We start from the raw sequence: 21,437 nt of genomic DNA on the forward strand, positions 1-21,437 counted from the left end.
GCTGGAGTTTGTCTCGAACAACTTGTGGCATGCCTTTAAAAAAAAAAGAATAAATATTTGGTAAACTTCGAGAACCAGAACTTGAGTGAAGTTGCGCGGGGGGGGGGGAAGGCCTTCATTCCACCAAGAATACTTCCAATTATTTGTTCAGAGTAGATGTTTAGATTAGGAGAATGGAAACATTAGTCAGCTGTGAGCCAAATTATATGAGGCTGAGAGTTGCTGAAAAGAAAAACTGGACACTATAATGGTCTGGGTTACTAAGAGGCAAACTGATATTCACAGCATGTGGATAAACTCGTTAAGCATGCTGTGAGGATAATGAGGATTATCTAGTATTCTGATGGGAAGGAATACCATTTGTGTTAGTGCTAAGAGAAGATAACTTACACTTCGTCTAATTGTCAGTGTGAAAGAAGGGAGTTGTCCTTCTTTCACACTGAAGTGGTGCAGGGTCCGCTATGATTATTCGGCTGTGGGAAACCCCCAACTAGCTTGTCGCAAAGTCTGGCGTTTGTGTGTGTGGAGACAATTTTTATGAGTATAGAGGTGTGTGTGTTCAAGGAGCCAGTTTGCCTATTCTGGGAGACGAAAAACCCGAGTTTCCGAGTGCAAAAATCCCTACCTCCGTATGAGACCAGCTAACTCACCTTTACTCGAAAGAGATCAGATAAAGTTCCTCGCGTCTTGGACTGGAATCGAACCCAGGTCTTTTCGACCTTTGGTCGGAAAGACCTGGGTTCGATTCCAGTCCAATCGGACCTGGGTTAGATCCGAGAAAGACCAAGCTTGAGAAGTTTGTGATAAGTTCAGCTAACGAATCTAAAGGGAAAGACCACAAATGTTTATTATGGATGAAAAAGATTGGTTTTATTTATTTTTTTAAATACTACTAGGTGATAATTTTCTCAAAATATAAACTTTAGTTAAATAGCCTTCGTTGTATAGGGTAGTATGAAATTCCATGCGTCTTCATTGAACGTAACCCTCGACTTGATACATCCGGGTTTGCGCCTTATGCACACATCCTCTGTTTTGAACTCTGCATGTATGCGTTTTTGTTTTTTGTTTTTAAATCATAATAATACCAACAACTCTTTTTCCATTCAGTGCCAATTTGAGTACTGAGAAAAAAAAAGTTGTGGAGGAACCAGAAGTCATTCTTATATTAGTGAGGAATTTCCATAAAGCAAAGGGAGAGTAAACAATCTTCGACGCGCCATTTCTCCTGCTGTTCTTCTCCTGATTTCTTGGAATGAATTCACAATATATAATTTAATGATAAAAAAAAAATCAGAATTGTCTAATCCACTTCTAAATTCAAAAAGCGAATCAGATGTTTCACACTTTTGCTCACTGTTTCCTCTCCGAAAGCAAATTTGAACAACCTTGAAAGTTTCTGTGACAAATTTTCCTAGCTTTAAACAGACCTTGCACTAAAAATGGCAAGAGCATCAAACAGTCACACGTCAAAATATAATTTTACTTCCTAAATTATTACAGAAATCATTACACTTAACTTTCATTGGATTATTAATAAGTAGGCAGTAGTTTATATTGTCTTAAACTAACGTTAAAGAAAGCCGAGACTCGCATATCAGTTCATTTCATATGCCATACCTACGATACAAGTACGTCAAATTCTGTACACTTTACCTGAGCTAGTGGAGTAGCTTATACCAGCGCATCCCAAACTGTGGGCCGCGGCCCCCTTGGAGGCCGTAAGTTTTGTCGAGGGAGCCGTGAAATAATGAAAACAACTTTAAAATGCTTTAAGACTAAATAGATTTTTTTTTTTATCTTAAAAGAAACGTATTTAATTTTTATTATCACACATTGTGTTGAAAAAATCACACATTGGTGTTGGTTCACAAATTTTTCTTCCTGCGTATTTCGGAGTTTAATGAATATTAGTAAATATATGCTTATTCATATAAGTTTCATTTCAAAGATATTGATAAGAATCACAAAAAAGCTCACAAACGCAAAATCTTGAATATAAATTGTATTGAATATCATCATCATCATACGTATCAAGGATTTAGGCCTAGTATGGCCTGTTCCGGCCTTAGAAGTCATCGTTGAATCGTTTAAGAGGACGTCCTGGTTTTCTTTTTCCTAATGGCTTGTACTTTAAGGTTTGTTTTGATAATCTTTCTGTTTTCATTCTTTGAACGTGTTCCATCCATCTATGTTTATAATTTTTATTTTTTTCAATTACTGGTTCTTGGTTTAATTCTTTCATAATATCTTCGTTTCTTTTGTGAAATAGGGTACACTTTGCAGTTTTTCTCATAAACTTCATTTCTGCTGTTGTTAATCTTTGTTTGTCTTTTTGTTTTATTGTCCAGATTTCGCTTCCATACATTAAGACCGGTAGGGCTAATGTATTGTATACTTTTAGCCTGGTTTGTTTTTGAACTAGGTTTGGTTTAAATATAGAGAGTATTGAATATAAATACAATAAATATTAGAATAATATATGTCTGAGTTACGATTTTTTTTTCGATAGGAGCCGTGAAATATTTTAATTTTTGTACAGGGGTCTTTTACATCCATAAGTTTGGGAAGCACTGGCTTATACTATGTGGCTGTGTCAATTGATGGCTAGTTCTGAAATTTTTGATCACAACACACATGCAATTAACGTGAAGACAGAAAGAGAGAGAGAAGTAAGCTAAAGAAAATAATTTGTAGAAGTGGGTCACTTTTTGGACTTACTTGAACTGCACGGATTCCATAACAGTCTTTAAGGATTTTTCTATTCATAATCCCACTCTTTTCATCCAAATCCTGAATTCACATCCTGCTACAGAATTGAAAAGCAGGTTTTCGCCCTCTTTCTGCCTGGTCTCTAATGTGAACCCAACAGTTATCAGGCCAGTGAAACCTTCATCAAAAAAGGTGAACACTGGTTTCATGGGCAGCGTTTGGTGAAGTGGTGAAATACAAAGACAACTGCGCTGCAGAAGTCTCATAAGCTTGGGTCAATTTTTGAAACTTAGTTACAAATATCTATGAAATAATGACGTATTTATAATATCCTCTAACTCTAGAATGCTAAATTGAAGTCTTCCAGGCTCTTTCTTCAACGATCACATCCTTCTTTTCGTCCAGCAATGCTGTTAGTGGTAGTACTAACTAATATCAAAAATTATAAATTCTTTATAATTTTAAAAGTCAAGAAGGTCAAAAAGGTGAAGTATAAAATTTTATAATCGATTTCTTTCGCCTTTTTCATGATAAATATTTTCGTAATGTCAAAATCCTCACAAATGAGTTCATTTCAAAAGATTAACAAATATTTTTCTTAATACCAATTTCTAATCAATGTATTACCAAATCTATTATGTTCTTATAATTTACTAAATTTTATATTGTGGGGGAATGGAAATAAATGTGGACGTTGTATTTATAAACCAGAATCCGCATGCCATTTTGGGCAAAATAAAACTTTTCGCTTAATTTGGAACATCTAACTTTTCCTCTCTCCTTTTTTTTTTTTTTTTTTTTTTTTTAATCCGGTTTCTCAACTCAAGGTCTTTTTAAACAGCAATTTCCTCACGGTCATTGAGACTTGGACATTTGCCAAATCTGTTGCAGAAAACAAGCTATTACGGGTTCCTGTTCACAGAAGATAGATAAAGCCGTATAAAGAGGGTGGCAAACGTCACGATAAGCACAGCTATACGTGAAATTGATGACTCAAACTACTTTAAAAATGCGTGTTTTTATTTCTGACTTTTCCTTAAAATGTTTATTAAAGTGTAAATATGCATATAATGAAGAAGAAAAAAGCTATTTTATTCAGTTTAATAATAATATAAAAAGTAGCGGATACGTTATATCAGAAAAGCACAGGAACATGCCTACGGTTATTATCTGTGATGAAGCAATAACCTCTCTCGGCATTTTTTAGAAGACTGTCGAACAAAGGAATTTTTTTGTAATATTGGTATCTTATTGAATGAAATAAAAAAAAAGTCATGTTAAGAAAAACTAGTTTTTAGATCCTTTAAAGACTTAAGGGGATGTAGTTCTCATACCCTCCCATCCTCTTCTTTACCAGAATTACATGAATCAAGATGCCAGATGAAATCCGGAATTGCAAAACAAAATTTGTCAGAACACCACACTATGCTATTAATACTGCTAGAGTGAACTTAAAATAATCTCTCTCTCTCTCTCTCTCTCTCTCTAGCAATAATCTTTCACTCGCAGAATTTGATTTCATGAAAAATCTTATTATACTTCAGGGAATTCTTTCCTCTTTCCCAGTGGGGTTGCTACCTCTCCCGAAAGCAATTACTTGTCCGGGAGGCCCAACTCTCCCGGAGTTTTGTAATCAGTATAGCGATTTCTTTCCTTTTCTTTATATTATGAGAGAGAGGGAGATGTAGTCAAATTTGATATGGAAAGTAAATTTGATTCATTTTATCACCACCCGACACTGAATTATTATATTCCTTCTCATTTCTACTTAAAGCTTGTTCGCATGACCTTGAAATTGTCATCTCCATTTTGAGATATTTTCTTTTGTATTTTTGAGACAATTATTTCTCCTCAGAAATAAATGTGTCAGAAGTTCGAACCCGTGTGGGGACATCTGTAACTCCCATCGGGCGCGTCCCCTGGTGGCGGATTGGAGAATGCTCGTCATAGTTTACTATGAAGGGTAGGAGGGAAATAAAATACCTCCCGCGGACCAACAGGATAGCACTTCCCTCATAGGCCGGTCTGGGGGCCTCGAAGGTGGCAGCCCCACCACCAGACTCGGGTGCTAAAGGCTAATCCCCTGCACACCTTAAAATTTCACTCATTAAAAGAAATAACAAAGAGATAGCCGAACTGCCTAAATGGTTAACGACAAAGCGAGGAAAAAGGTACATGAGATACGGAACATGGAACGTTAAAAGTCTACATGGAAAAGAAAACGAATTAATAGATGAATTTAAAAAAATCAAGATTGGATTTGCTAGCAGTCACAGAAACAAAAAAAAGAAAGGTCAAGGTTGCCAGAAAATGAAAGATGGGTATATACTTTTCTATTCAGGGGTAAACCCAAGAGAATGAGGAAAACAAGGGGTAGCTTGCATAATTAAACCAGATCTCAAATAATATATTACTAAATGGCAACTAATAAACGAAAGGTTGTTGACAATTACTACAGATTTTAAATAAGACAACCAAGTATTCACTGGTTGTTGCATATGGCCCAAACGATAATGCCAATAAAGAAATTAAAGATGAATTCTTCGAACTCTTACAAAAAACAATTGAAGAAGTTCAAGGGCATATCATACTACTAGGAGACCTTAATGGCCGGGTAGAGAATCAAGTAGATGAAGAAACGAAACAAGTGTTGGGATCACAAGGAGAAATGACCCGGAATAATAATGGAGAAAGAATAATAAATCTTTGCCTTACAAATAATTTTGTAATAGCGAATACTATGTTCAAGCATAAAGAAATCCATAAGTTTACCAGGGAAGAGCCCAACAGAAACGAAAAATCTATAATCGACTATGCTATCATAAGCAGATCGTACCGGAAGTATACAAAAAATGCAAGAGTCTACAGAGGTCCTGAAATAGGCAGTGACCACTACTTATTATTATTGGAAACAATCCATAAAATAAAAGTTGAAAAATGTAGAAAAAGTAGCAAGGAAATAAATGTTAAGATAAAGAACTACAAACTAAAGAAAGAAGAACCAGCCATTGAGTATAAAAGTAAAACAGAAGACAAGATGAAAGAAGTAGAAAAAGAGATATATGAAGACCAAGATGTAGAAAACCTATGGTACAGGTTCAAAACACTTCTTCTAGAAACAAGCAAAGAAATCTGTGGTGTATCATTAAATAATAAACAGAAGAAACATAAAACACCCTGGTGGACTGAAGAACTAAAATAAGAAATTAAAAAGAAAAAGCAATTATGGAAGAGATATATGACATCAAAGCTGCAGGTTGATAGAGAACTATACAATAACCAAAGAAATAAAGTTAAAACCTTAGTGAAAGCAGAGAAAAAAAAAATGCTGGGAAGACTTCGGACATACTTTAGAACAAAATTTTAAAGGAAACCAAAAACTCTTCTATAATGTTTTAAGAAGAATGAGGTCAGAGAAAGAATGCCCCATAAAGTTTATCAAAAATAAGGATGGAAAGTTACTCACAAATTCCGAAGACATCATTGAAAGATGGAAACAGTACTTTCAAGAATTATTGGAAGATGCAAGACACGGAAAAAATGGAACCCTAAGAGCAAGCAAAATAGAAGATCAGAGTGAAGAAATTCATGCAAATGAACTGTTGGCAGCAATAAATAAAATAAAACTGGGCAAATCAGCAGGCCATGACCAAATAACATCAGAAATGGTAAAGAATTTAGGAACGAAAGCCATAAAATTTATTTTACACCTATTCAATGTTGTATGAAAAAAGAAAATTATTCCCAAAAACTGGGAAGTAGATCTAATAATCCCTATATTTAAGAAAGGAGGCAACCGCAAATGTGAAAACCATAGAGGAATTTCGTTTGTAAGCGTTCCAGGAAAATTATATACCCGCATTTTAGAAGCGAGGCTTAGGAATCAAATAGAAGACACACTGGATGAAATGCAATATGGCTTTCGAAAAAATAGAAGCACACAGGATCTTATCTTCAGTCTTAGACAAATATCAGAGAAAACATTGGAATATGGAAAAGAACTACATTCATGTTTTAAAGATTTTGAAAAGGCCTTTGACCGAGTTCCCAGACACTTAATATGGCAAACATTAAAGAAAAACAAGATACAAGATAACTTAATAGCAGCCATACAAAGCCTCTACAAAAGTAATAGAAATTATGTAAGAACCTGTAATAATAGATCAAAAGAATTTGAAACAAATGTAGGAGTGAGGCAAGGCTATATCCTCAGCCCTTTTCTCTTCATCGTAGTAATGGATGAAATTTTAAAGTCGTGCCAAACAAAAAAGTTTCACTTAGGATACAGGAAACTGAAAGAAACCAGGATTTCACACATGGCTTTTGCAGATGATGTAGTGATTCTAGCAAATACAGCTGAAGATCTGCAGTACAATATCAACATTTGGTATGAAGAAACAAAGAAAAGGAATATGACCATAAATATAAATAAAACTAAAACAATGATCATATCTAGAAACCAACAAAAACACACAATAAAAATAGATAATCACCAACTGGAACAAGTCCACTCCTTTAAATACTTGGGATCATATATACAAGAAGATGGTAGACTAGACACAGAAATTAACAACAGGATAAGAGGGGGAAACAAAGCTATTCTATGCAATGAAAGGCCCACTCCTAGATAAGAAAGAAGTCACCCAAAATGGCAGTGTACCGTTCAGTGTTTCTACCAACATTAACATAGTTGTGAGTCTTGGTGTTTAACAACAGGAAACACAAATAAACTACAAACAATTGAAATGAAATATCTCAGGAAAGTGGCACAAAAAACAAGACTAGACCGAATAAGAAATCAAACCATAAGAGACAGCCTTCAAGTTGCACCTCTGAATCAATTCATAACGCAAGCCCAAATGAGATGGTTTGGACATCCTAATCGAATGGAAGAAGGAAGAATAGCAAAAACTGTATACGAAAGCCAGAAAATAGGAAAAAGAAACATAGGCAGACCCAGGAAAGGTTGGCAAAAGGAAATTAAAGAAAAATTGGAAAAGAAGGGAATTAAATGGAAAGAAGCAAAACAACAAACCTTGGACAGGACAGCATGGAAATCACTTTGGCAAAATCTCGACCCTTAAAAGCATAAGAGATCATAGACGAATGAGAAGAAGAAGTTCGAAAATTAATCATTCGGTTTTATGTTTCCGCGTTGACCTATATTTACGTGTATACGATTCTCTAACATAAAAGATTAGAGAATGGCGACGTTTATATTTTATTTTTGTGAATAATCAGTGGCAGAAGAATCATTAGTTCCATATGAATACATATATATGTGTGTGTGTGTGTGTTTTAAAAAAGTGTGTATGTCTGTGTGTGTGTACACACAATAACATGTCTATTTATTATTGACAAATGATATTCAATTCAGACATCTTGTACAATTACCTACCTCACTTTTATCAAACAGCTAAAATTACACGAAAATCTAAGATGAGCAGTATCGTTTTAGTATACGGAAGAGATATACACCCTTTTTTAAAGGGGGGGGGGGGATTCCATCCAGACCTGATGATATATATATATCTATATCATGATATTATATATCATGAAAAATCTGATTATAATCTTAACGATCCCTTCCCTCCCCTCAACTGTACGTAGTCGCTGACACACACACACACACACACACACATATAAGCCTATTCAATAATATTGAGAATGAGGCTATTTATTCCGTAATATTCTGTGTAAGAAAATTTGTATATGTGTTGTAGATAGAGAACTGCGTGTGGACAGCATAATAAACCTGAAGAATCTGATAACCTTAATGAAGGTTCGATAGTTGGCTAGCTCACACCGTAGATGAATTTTATGTGAAGATTCTAAGCAAAGAATCAATAGGAACAATGGCACCGATGAGATGTGAGCCTATCATATCACTGGTAAATGGAATCTTTAAATGTATAATTCAAGTTTTCGCACCATCAGCATACTCATAAAAGTTTTTCTGAATAACAGCGAGCGATATTTATAACTACATAATTAACGCACAGAATATTAAAAAGATTAATATCTCCCCCCAATAAAAATAGTAGGTGAGTTGAATGCATGGTCAGGGCAGAAGAAGACTGCACTTAAAACGAATGAATTTAAGTTAAGTGATACTGTGACGGTTACGTTTTCACTTCTGCAATTTTCTTCCTTCCCTCACAAAATACTACTCAATGGCCTCCAGAATCCATGATGTCTAAGATCAAGGAGAGTTGACAACGCAACCACCACTGTTCGCATACAATTTTAGCTGTTCATATTTATCCTAGCTTCTTCAATATGGCATGCAAAGGCCTTCACTTCACGTGTCCTGCCGAGTTAAATCACATTGTTATGTGACATCTGAAGCTAAATTCTAGATGCATTTTTTTTTAATCACCATTCGATAAAAATATCTTGCAGCATTGCCATTTTTATACAATGACATCTACGTATGATTTGAGACATTAACTTATTTATTACACTAATTTTGTAAAATATTTTTAGGGTATTATACTTTTTAGCAGGTGTTTTAATTTTCTTTACAAAGATAATTAAACAAGCACTTTTTTTTATTTCATATCCATTCACAGTAAGTATGGTTGTTTCTTATATCAAAACCAACAGAAATGTTTTATTTTATGCAGTATTATTACTACTAGAGCCAAACTCCTCTTCCAGAATCAAAGCCGCATCATATGTTTAACTCTCAACCTGTCCATACCACACCAACATTCAACACTGTTTTTGTACTCGTCACCTCATTCATAGCAATACATTCCACTCGCCTATAGCTCCCAATGCAAAAAGTTATTTTATTCTCAATTTCTTTACTTACCACACCTTCATGCAGTTTTCACGGATGACGTCTTGTTCGTTTCCTCACTTTGATCCCCTCTCTCCCTCCTTGAAAAATCTCTCGGGTATCTATCTGATAAACTAAGTAAATACCACCCCTTTTGGAGTATTTATCAAGCTCGACAGATAATATTCAACTATCCTCTTAGCTGACTGTTCAGCGCTGCTATTACGTGTGATACTTTTCCTGATCAATTTCATTTCTCAGAAATAAAACAGACTGTTATTAATATTCCAGTGACATGAAACTTATTTATACAAGAGAACAAGCACTTCAATATCTTCATCACTGCACTAATTATGGATCATCCTTACCACTCCTTTCCCTGTTTACTCTTCTCTTGTCTCCTTTCTCCTCTGGTATATCATTCCATTAATTTAATTCAAAAGCTTAATTATGAATTTAATATTAGCTACGTTAAGTTTCTTTTAGATAAAAGATTATAATTTCAATTTAGTGTCAGACCACCCCCTCTGCTTTCTGAAGTTTTACAAGCTGTAAAAAGTTGGATGCTTGGTTCCTAATAAAGTTTCCGGATTATCTAATCCCTAACCTATTCACGGTACTAGTACGATAGGTTTACATTCTTTCTTGGGCGAGATTCACATAAATATCTTCAACTTCGAGATCCGTTTGAATTTTGATGAATGACCATTATATCAGAATCATTTCTGAAATTTTCCCCGATTACCTATTGGTTGCATACAAATGAATTCCAATCATTAACAAATCTTAAATAGCAGCAGAGGTTCAAGGATAGCAATGAAAACCCTTGCTAGTTTCTTCCAGCTCTGAGTCACAACTATGATTAAATACCAGAAAACTATTCTCCTACCCAATATGTTATCAATTATCCATTCCCGTTTGTCCCAATTTATGTTTTCATGTGGCTTAGTAAAACGCCTTTTTTGAATTTAATAATCCCCAAGTATTGTTACATTCAAAAGGCAATGGATTATTACTAAGTTTAGAGTCAAAGAAGTCTCTGGAAGTTCATAAGCTGTTCGGCGTTCATATTAGCAATGTCAAAAGATGCGTTCGAAAAATAAAAACAGGAGCGTATAAGTCAGCGGATTGCCAAAATAAGGCAGGCAACCGATCACTACTGAAGAAAATGAGATGTTATTTTAAACGGTGGGACTTAAAGAGAGAAAGAGAGGGTGGAGGGGGATAATATAACAGACTGCATAAATAGGATACAGAGTATCCATAGCTCAGTCAGTATTGACCATGTCCTTTACATGAAACGACTTGGTGGGTTCAAATATCATCTAGGATGTGAAGAACCCTTATAAGGGCTTTGCAACTGAATGTAAGTTAGTCAGTCTCATATGGAGCGGAAAGTTTTTCCTCTCTCTCTCTCTCTCTCTCTCTCTCTCTCTCTCTCTCTCACACACACACACACACACACACACACACACAGGCAAGTAGAACAACGCAAATGACAGCTATAATTTTCAACAGGCATAAAGCTAACAATTCTATCGTAATAAAGAGGTTAGGAAGGCCAAGAACACTTGGCCAGTCGTGGGTCGTGAAGGTCTGTAAGCTACTGATGATATAAGCAGAATAGAAAAAATTTCACCTGAAACTGAAGGAATTTCCAAGTTCAATTAGACAGTCATGCTACCTTCTGGACTTTTATTTGGTCCCCTTAACGTTTTATTTTTAAGATAAATTAAAAATGGATAAATAGTTTTTTTTTATTTGGTTACATATGTGGATATCATTTTAACACTGCCGAAGAATTAAAGATGAAAGACTGGTTCATGACCATGTATTTTTCTAAAGTCTGGCTTCAATGGATCCAAAACCAAAACCAAGAGTATTAGTCTATTGTGTCCAAAATGGACACAATAGACTAATACTCTAATATCTGTTAAACGCAAAATCTAATTTACTTATGTGAAGCATTGTGATTTAAAAAACGGGCATTGCTTTTCAGCGTTCCGTTGTACTAAAACAGACCCCCCCCCTCTTAACAAATCCAACTGGTCTACAACACACAGAATTTGGCACCACCCATTTCCTGTTAATCTTAACTTCTTTAAAACCTTAACCACTACTCCAGAAATTCAAAGAAGCTTGCATTCCTGCAAGCCTGTGATTTAGCACCATCGTTATTCTTTGACGAATAGGTCAAAGGCACTACTAATTCTTTGGCACTTACTCAGAGCACACGATGAAAGATCACCGAACAGATACTTCCTGTATGTTCACCTTCAACCCCTCAACTTCTTTCCCGCAAATAAAATCAAATTGACTTGTATGAAATATCCCAACAAAAATAATCGTTAAATAATTTCATTATATCTTCTGTCTTGTGATCACGACCACTTTCTTCATCCATCAAAGGAATATTCGATAGGTCAGAGATCATAATTACTCCAAGAGGATCAAGGCAATATAAAATACATTTTTAGATATTATTTTACCAGCGAAGTCGATAACGGCAGAATCTTTAGACACACGTCCTGTTCGTCTTTGTCGCGCGTTTCATCTCTTAAAGTGCTCATTTAATTCTGATAGGGCGTGGCTCGTTACTAAATATACCTACCGCAAATCGATTTGGATTCATATTAAGCATCTTAATTTACCGTTTTTTACATGTCCCATTATATGAAACAGTATTTAATACAGACTTCGATTAATGCTGTCGCTGTTTTGTTAACAATACCAAGATAAAATACATAAGGCATGAAACAAGTATTTTCATTAGAGTCTGTGCACAAAATTTTCACCTGCTGGTTGGCTGTTTGGGATCAGCACGCAGCATAAGTATAATATGTGTGTCAACTGCATGTGTGCGTGTGTATTCAGGACAGTATGTTTCGCAAGAAGACGTCCCTTTTACAACTGTTTAAGCCTGGCTAACTAGCCATTCCTAAAAAGACGTTTTCATCAGCTTAAAATTGTGTATTTAATGAAATTAATTTGACGGTTGTATTCAAATACTATGCGACTAAATATTGCTATTCGTGAGGTCAGTTTTCCAGAGTACTTTTAGGTAAGTTTCACAAAATGCGTAAGCAACAATAATTAGATTTCTTTTGTCTGTTAACGCATTTTATTCCTCAGCACTACCTGAACGAGTTATACTGAAATTCAATATTTGGAACTCTTGGTAAAATTTGCGAGCCACTTCAAATTTCGTTTCAGCCGAACCGCTTTCAAGGACAAAGAGTTTCGAAAAAATGATATAGTAACAACTTCACTCTTAGGGGTTGGATCACGTGATAATATCTGGTGTTTAACATATCTGCTAAAAGCTGTTTTATTAATTCAATTACTGAACCATTTTTCTTGGTACAATTTGGAAAAATTCAAAGTGAAAGTAATAATTCTATGGATGTGAGTGGGAGGGGAATCACCTCAATTTTGATTTCAATCAGATGCTTTTAAATGAGAAAATCACGCAAAACTATTATGTGTATACGGTACAACATACGACAAAAATAGCTGTGGGTTCAATTGTTGTGATAATGAATGGTGCCACTATACAAGGTCGCGATTACGAAATCGCCTTTTGATGGTCGTTTCCGATTCATTTCCTTGTTATTAATAGTCAGATTGTTGTGCAACACGTTTTGCACGTGGAATTATATACGGTAATAAAATTCTAAAGTGAAATTAGTTTATTCAAGAATCTTTCAAATTTATTTTGATAACACGAGATGCACTGTGTGATCATTATTTCTTTTTATTCAAGGAAGTAATAATTTTCTCTTTTTCTCTCGTGAATCAATTGCGGAGCACATTCCTGTCAGATTATCAAAAAATATTCAATTATCTTTCATTAACCAAAGCCCTTTTTTATATATGAAATGAATAAATTAAGGCTAACCTGTTATGAAGAGAAATAACTCGCTAGCATCGAGTACTGTACTGTACTTATAAGGGATGGGATCACAATAACGAAAACTTGTCTAACCAGAAGCGGAAGGGTTGCAACACTCTAAAGGAACTGCTACACAGTTCTACTTGGACCATTAAAGCAAGCTTTAATGGGCTAAAATTTCATGCTCTGGTTCACTGCCAATTTCAGGTACTTGCTCATTCCGATGTACGTAGCGCAAGTTCCTGTTGTCAGTCCATTCTGATACAGTTTCCTTGGTGGTACAAGCATTATGTCATGCTTCAATAATGTAATCACGTGATCTTTGCACTTAGGTGTATATGAAAAAGTTCTGATCACGGAAAAATGGTGGTAAACTGAAACTGTTGATTTCTTGCCAGAAATTACCATTGAATCTTATATATCTGGATGATATAATCGAGGAGAAACGTGTGCATATGGCACTTAAAAAAAGTCGTTGTAAGACAGATTATGAATTAATACCGATCTTTTATAATAGATGAACTCTATAATGGAAATCTGAAAACACTGCAGGATCACTCATTTAATGTCCTCCTCTACAAAAATAAATACGAGAAGTATGCAAGAAAATCTTTTCAAATTAATTTCCTTTTAACAGTCAATTATCACTATTCAAAACTTATTTTGAAATTCCACTAGTGCAAATATTAGTACGCCTTTTTGGATATAAAGGTGTGGATAATTTTTAACGAAGCTTTTAAGGATTCTTAACTATTACGACCAATTAACTTTCAGATGTCAGCTTCCGCAAGTATAGTATAGTATTCTGTATTTCTGATATCTGAGAAGAAATATTCAGTTTGTAATCGCGCTGAAACACGACATACGAACTCTTCAGAAATTATTTTTATATAGTGCAATACCAAAAGGTTTTTTGAGTTCTGTATAATACCGATTATTTTTAAATAACAGTTTTATTGTAACTTTTAAAAGCGTCTCTGTAGCGTAAATCGGAGGATGAGACGTCTACCCTTCGATTAAGAAGACCTCGGTTAATCAAGCCTAGAATATGAGAAACCTTTATAAGCTTTTCAAATGAAGTCGAGTTAGTCCTCATTCGGAGGTGGAAGTATTTTCTCCAGTAAACACTGAAAAACCGGCCGGGAAAAAAAAGGAAAAAGAAAAAAGAAAACCAAACGCATTTAACAGACATAAACTAACCTCATCACCTTAATTACTTTGGCCCGTATTTCTAATGAAACCAAAACCCTGCTTTAATAAAATAATTTTAGTTTAGATTTAGAAATTTTTCAAAATATGACAAGAGGGTGTCCTTGAAACTTCAATACCGGGGGTTGCAAGGACTAGATTTTTTTTTTTTTTTTTTTAACTGCGAGTGACTGGAATAGAATGCCCAGGGAAGTGGAGAGAATGCACTATCGATCATTTGTAAGGGCATAAAGGAAAACCCCCTCACTCTGAGTTCTAGGTAACAAGTAACAGATTTTATAAATCTGTTACTTGTAACTAGATTTATAAAATCTAGTAGCAGTAACATTAACAGTAACAAATTTAATAAATCTGTAAATGTCGGGTTTGCGTATTTAAACACATCCTGTATCTAAACTGATTCTAAGCCAAGAAACTAAGAAGAGTTCTAAAAATTTTAGAACTCTTCTTCTTTAAAGATGCAAGTGCAAGTTGGTGAATTTAGACAATTAGCATCGTTCAGTTCTTTACATCACGGGCAATTCCTTCGTGAAATTTTGGGAATTGTAAGCTCATCGAAATTTACACACTGACTACTTTTGCGAAGTACTTTTTAAACAGTTACATGTGATGATGTCATCTGTGGTCCATCGGCAATGATGAAATATGAACTTGTCTGATAAATATCGCTGGTTTTTGCACGATATATACTTTCAGAAGCCGGAAAAGGGTTTTAGACTCTTCAATACTTCGCCAAAACCGGATTTTTATGTTAAAGCATTTCATTAACTTTTGTGAAACATGTCTTACTACTACATTATGGGCGGTCTTCAGTGATACGTAAAACACCGCATATCTTAACTGGACTGAAATGGCAATTATGGTAGTTCCTCCTAGGAACTGTTTGTATACAAAAATACATGGAAGCTACAAAAGTCTGCACACATGATTTGTGAGTCCATGATACTATGAGATGTACAATTATTTTAAAAAACAATGGGATTAGTTCAGCAATCTCAACTTAGCTAAGACCAATAACCCAGTATATCATGTCTATTAATTAGATGTGTTTTCCAGCAGCCCTTGTCTATCCTGCGAACTAGAGGAATGGAAGTTATGAAGAGGAAATATCCTGCTGAATCATAAATTAGTTAACTCACCTTAATCTGAAAACCCCAATAAACTTTTTCAAATCATTTCCGACCTAAGGGCACATCATTCTTCAGACTGCAACTAGTGTTAATGACACAACAGCTGTACGCCTTTTTGGATACAAATATCAAATTGTGTATATTATTTCAAGTTTCCCGTGTTTATCGTGATGATATATTTTAGAAGTCCGCGAAACACGCCAGCAAATATGTAATTAATAATCCAGTTTTAAATCAAGTATACGCAAGGCAAAACCGTTTCAGCTTTCTTTCTTTTTTTTTTTTTTTTTTGGTCCGATAAAATTTTCTCATATGAAATTTGGACCATTTATCTATGCAAATCGCAGAAATTAATAATAACTTGTACATTTGATAATAGTTAAGAATTCTTTTCAAATCATGAGTATAGAAAGTTACCTTTTGAAGTCTGGTATATAAATGTCAACTTTAAAGAAAATAAATAAATAAAAGTTCATATTTCGAAAGACATTATCAGGCCCAAGAATAATCAAAAAATTAAAAATCCAAGCAACTGGTGATGAAAATTACAACCGTTCAAAAAGAATATGATCTAAAATAGATTGATCTAATAATTAATGTTATTTTTTAAAATCAAAACTGTGTAGAAATACTGTCTACTTCCAGTAGGCTATTCCAGTTTTAAGCCTTTGTTTTGCTTTTTTTTTTTACACGTCTTTTTGTAGGAATTAAAGTAACGTCCAACTTCTTCAAAAAATCAGCAAATCCATTCTAATTCCAGCGTTTCCGACACTTTTCTCTATCAACTTTTTTTTTTATTTTTTTACCAGATTTGCATGTAAATTGTTTGCAATGTTTTTTCACTCATCGAAAGAACGTTTTTAAACACAGAACTGCGTACTTCAATGCTGATTCTAGCTGCTTTTGATAATGGAAAAACCGGATACTGCTCTGCCTTTGTTACGAAGTAATTCAAACGTGTTTTAGACAAATTAAATATTTGTCTAGCTGTCAGCCAGTTTTTTATTCGCACAAAGAAGAAAATTTCTGAATCCGATAATTAGGATTAATAAAAATAGATAAACACCACTCTACTAGTTTTATCGATAAATTCCGTACCCAATAAAATGCACAAAATTTATTACACAGACAAGCACAACAATGCTGTCTTTCACTTCGGTCAAGGTCGGCAGTAGGATAAAGAAAAACAAAAACCAGTTAGGCTAGAGAAGTGCTTCAAGCAGATCTCATGAGGCTCCGCCCAGTCTCCTAGAGTCGCTGTTACATTTCTTTAGCAAGCTGGCAATGCTTTTAGCAACGATGGAGGCGATACAGCCAAGTAGGACGGTTCCAAAGGTTCGTTGGGAAATCCGGAATGCGGAGCAACTCTCACGTATTTACGCTTAATTTAAACCAGTGAACGTATTCGATCAATAAATGGAGGAGGAAGAGAGAATAAAAAAAAATAATAATAAAACGGCTAAAACTTCGTGAGCGTTTGCTCTTTCTTTGACTTATATCCGGGTATTCAAATCATTAGGTTAATATGCGAAAAAAATTTCAAAAGTTCAAGAAGTAATTTAATTATATATTACAACATTTTCTTGGATATAATTTGAGAAAACTCCCTAATCGATCTTAATTTAAAAAATGCCATATAACGCTACGCGGAAATTAGGGAACACTTTTGAAATACTTCTTTTGGCTACACAAATTTTATTACGCTATAAACATCATTTTATATCTCACTGCATACAGCTGAAAGATACGTTAGAGAATACACCCTCGCTATCTGGAAGTAGTGGATAAATCCCATAAGGTAGCGTAACAACGTAAGTATTTATATTTGAGTTCACACAAGAGTATTTCTTCTGTATAGTTCTGTGTGGTTCTTATAGTCCTTTGAAAACCTAAAAATGCTCAAGAATTGATGAATAAAATACTGAATGGTGGTTAGAAGTACACTAATTTCGGGAACTCCAATATAAATGGTTTTACTGCATAACAATCATCGTTTTTTTTAATCATTTATTTTCCAGTCTGCGGAAGCAATTTCCAAGAATTGCTTTGTGTCAAGGGAGGAGGGGAATCACATGTTAGTTCTCCTAAAGAACTGTAAGGCACAATAAAATTTCCGTCAGCCGGGAGGGGAAGAGGAACTGGGGGTACGGAATGGGGAAATTCCCCCCCCCCATCAAGGCCTTTCTCTCTTTTCTTTTCTTTCTTTCTTTTTTTTTTTTTTAAATAACGATGCCAGATGAAGGAGAGGGAATGAATAACTTGCCAACATTCAAGGTGACTTGATAGTATCTTGAAGTCCAAGGAACAGTCACCGATAAACCTATATATTTCATTTTCCTGATAATGTTAACTTCATACTACAGTAATAAATTTAAAATTTTAGGAACATTTAAGGAAAGAAATAATAACTTAAAAAAGTTTCGGAATATAAATTACCTGAATTGCTGTAAATGAGAAATATGTTTTCTATGTAGAAAATGAAACACAAAATTCTATAAACAAAGACAAAGTAGTTTTCCTATTCTGTTTCTTTTACTATGGCAGTGGCATATCTTATATATCTCCAAACAAATATTGTGGATTTTCAATTAAACAGCTAATATCTTTCTAGATATACTTTTCAGAATTGGAATGCATGTTATTGAAATATACTTCCTTAATGAAAAATCGAAGAAAAAGTATTGTAATAAAATAAATATTTAAAAAACTTAAGTCTTCATGAATGTATCTATTATCGCTCTCAAATCTGAAGTCTGAATCTTCCAAGTACAAAAGTAGCTCTTGTTTGCAAATTTAGCATATGTTCTGTGTGCAAAAAAAAAAAAAAAAAAAAAAAAAAAAAAAAAAAGACATGTAGAACAACGAAATCACTCACAGACCAGAGACCGAAGAAGCAAAAAAAGGCCCTCATGGGCTACGATGGTGATACAAGATGCCTTAATCTCTCTCTCTTCTCTTACAGAGAGAGAGATTCATCTCTGGACCATAAGTGAGTTAAATTAAAGCATATGATTTTTTTTTTTTAGCCATTCATTTACACTTTTCTTTTAAAATAAAGAATCATTCTGAAAGTTTTTCACAATTCTTATATCCAAAATTCTTCACTAGAGACGTGTAATTTGTTTATTAAACTACTTCGGGGTGATCTCTTCCAAAACATGACTATATTTATTATGTCTTATACTTGTCAAAAGAGCTTACATAGACATTTGCGAAACTAACTGGATTAACCCAATTTTGCGGTTATGCTTCAGTTAGAATTTTAACCCTTTCTGCATGCTTTGTTTATGACAACGCGAGCGAGCGCATATTCACACGCGTATGCGCGGGTGTATTCACCTCTACCCACTTCCTGACGAAAGGCCAACGAGTTCTGAAATATGTCCAGGTGGTGAGAGGCCAAGAGGGTGAAAGTTTCTTCCTTTTTATGAGGAGAGATGTAGGGGAGCATCGGGGGATTGTTTAGAATTGCAGCGAAGGCCAGTGTCATCTGTCCGTCAACTACAGGAACAAAAGTCCCAGTTGTTGGAATTAAAATAAATATATATATATATATATATATCCAACCATATGGAAACCAGTCTGTTTCGCCTTGCTGAAAAAAAGGACCTATATATTCTTATAACATAGATAGAATGTGAATGTAGTCTCTTTTGCAAATGGAGTTGAAGAATCCTCATCGCTGAGAAACAAATAATACTGAAAAAAAGAAGAAAAAAAAGAAAAAAGAGTGGTTTCAAATTTCTACACATATTATTTAAACATAGAATACAAAGTGCCATAGGCTTAGAAAGATACTGTCCAATTTTTAATTTCTAATAATCGCCTTCTATATTATGAGAATCAGCTGTACATGCAGTTCATGATATATAATTTGGATTTGGTTAAATTTACAAAAATAACGACCATACGAATTTGAAATGCTTATTAAAATGAACAAGAAGGCTTGGAACCTATTCTTATAGAAAGAGAAGAGAACAGAACAGATTATGAATTATTTTATTGGTGTATGCAGAAAAAAATGGCGTTCAGTGTAGCTTTAAAATGGAAAAAAACGAACATAAAACCGTTATGTAATAAATACACATGAAAAATTTCAGGTAAATTTTTAATCTAGCAGCTTTCGTAATTATAGATAACTTTACAGCCATGCTTTTTGGCTATAAAGACCTGAATTAGAAATCCGTCTCGGACGATGAACATTAAGAAGTATATTTCACGTTAACCAGTCTCATATACCGATTGCAAGCTTTCTCTGAAAGAAAAGGAGTTTCCTCCCCAGAAGTAAATAAACCGGTCAGAACATACATGCAATTCACAGGCATAACAAATGATATTATACAGTATTAACTATTCGATACTAGCATCTTCAGGCTATACGAAAAGCAGATGGACTATCACAAATTTAATGACTTGTGACAGCCTATCTAATGCGTTAAAATTTTCCAAACTATATTTCGCTCGCTACTCAGAAACACTTCCACCATGTTCTCTTCATTACATAATACCAACAAAAATGGAAAATTTTTTATTTGACTTGAAGCGAATTTTACTTGATTAAATTTCCATGATGAATTCGAATTTTGGCTTAGTTTTTCAAGAATCAAAATTATGTATTGATAAACTAAATGCATTTCATAACGTATGTGCAAATTGAGAGTTTAAAAGTCTTCTGGCTATGATAGGACCGAACTATAATTAGCAAGCATATTACAGTTCCACTTGCCTGAATACCATTATTTCATACAAGAAACGTACGCCATTGTCACTAACAGCTTCCAAGTTAGGAGGAAGGAAATTCAAATAGGAATGCAGAATTACATCTTTAAGGACATGTTGCATGCAATGGAACATGTCAATAGAAATCTATTAGATTTCTACTGACACATGCTTTTTTCCCTCCAGGTGTTACTTAAAATATCACTAAAAGAAATGTCCTTCAATATATGAATATAGGAACTAATATTTTTTGTTACGTTCTGTAATTTTTACATAAATTATTCTGTGGAACTTTAAGGATGGTGATGGCTTCTGATATTTTAAAGCCACAATTTATTATGGTAGTAAGAATTTTTTGGTCTTCACAAAGGGAGGAGATGTGCAACTCTTTTATCTCCGATACTAAGCTTTGTCGAATTGGCAGTTGTTCAACTTTTTAATAGTAGTCGTTTGCTGGACTTATCTTAGGACATAAAAAGCAAAAATATTTCGTTTAGCTAACTGCTTGCCTAGAACTACTAAAGATTTGAGATCATCACAAATGTTCCGCCTGTATTCTTCATAGTTAATTAAAAAAAATTATTTTAGATTCACGATCGAAACAACAAAGGTTATGAATTTACTTCTTAAATACTATTAAGAAGTCCTTTATATGGATAACGTATGCTGACGGAATTGACGGACAATGATTTCAACCATGTATAAGCACGGCCTTCAAACTAAGTCGCTACATCTTATAAACAAACGCTATTCATTGAAGGCATATTGTCTCCCCTTTAATTTTTTTAAAAAACTTATTTTAACATAAAACAGTATTAATAGATCAATATTAATAGTTACTATAAGAACAAACAATGTTAAATTTTCCTGTCCTCGGGAAAGTTCCAACATTATGAATTTACTATACGCTTAAATTACATAAACAAAATAGTGGGAAATAATTCTTTTTAGATACTTGACTCGTTGCGGATGACCTATTGATATTTGAAAC

At 34.2% G+C, this 21,437-nt stretch overlaps 1 protein-coding gene across 1 annotated transcript in view; it reads right to left on the reverse strand.

The window, feature by feature from the left end:
- Positions 1 to 21,437, reverse strand: part of LOC150106336 (uncharacterized) — a 580,415-nt gene that overhangs the window by 282,097 nt on the left and 276,881 nt on the right.

The sequence above is a fragment of the Typopeltis vanoorti genome, chromosome 5, assembly GCF_054136105.1.
Source record: "Typopeltis vanoorti isolate ZY-2024b chromosome 5, IOZ_Tvanoo_1.0, whole genome shotgun sequence".
In the NCBI taxonomy this organism is placed as follows: Eukaryota; Metazoa; Arthropoda; class Arachnida; order Uropygi; family Thelyphonidae; genus Typopeltis; species Typopeltis vanoorti.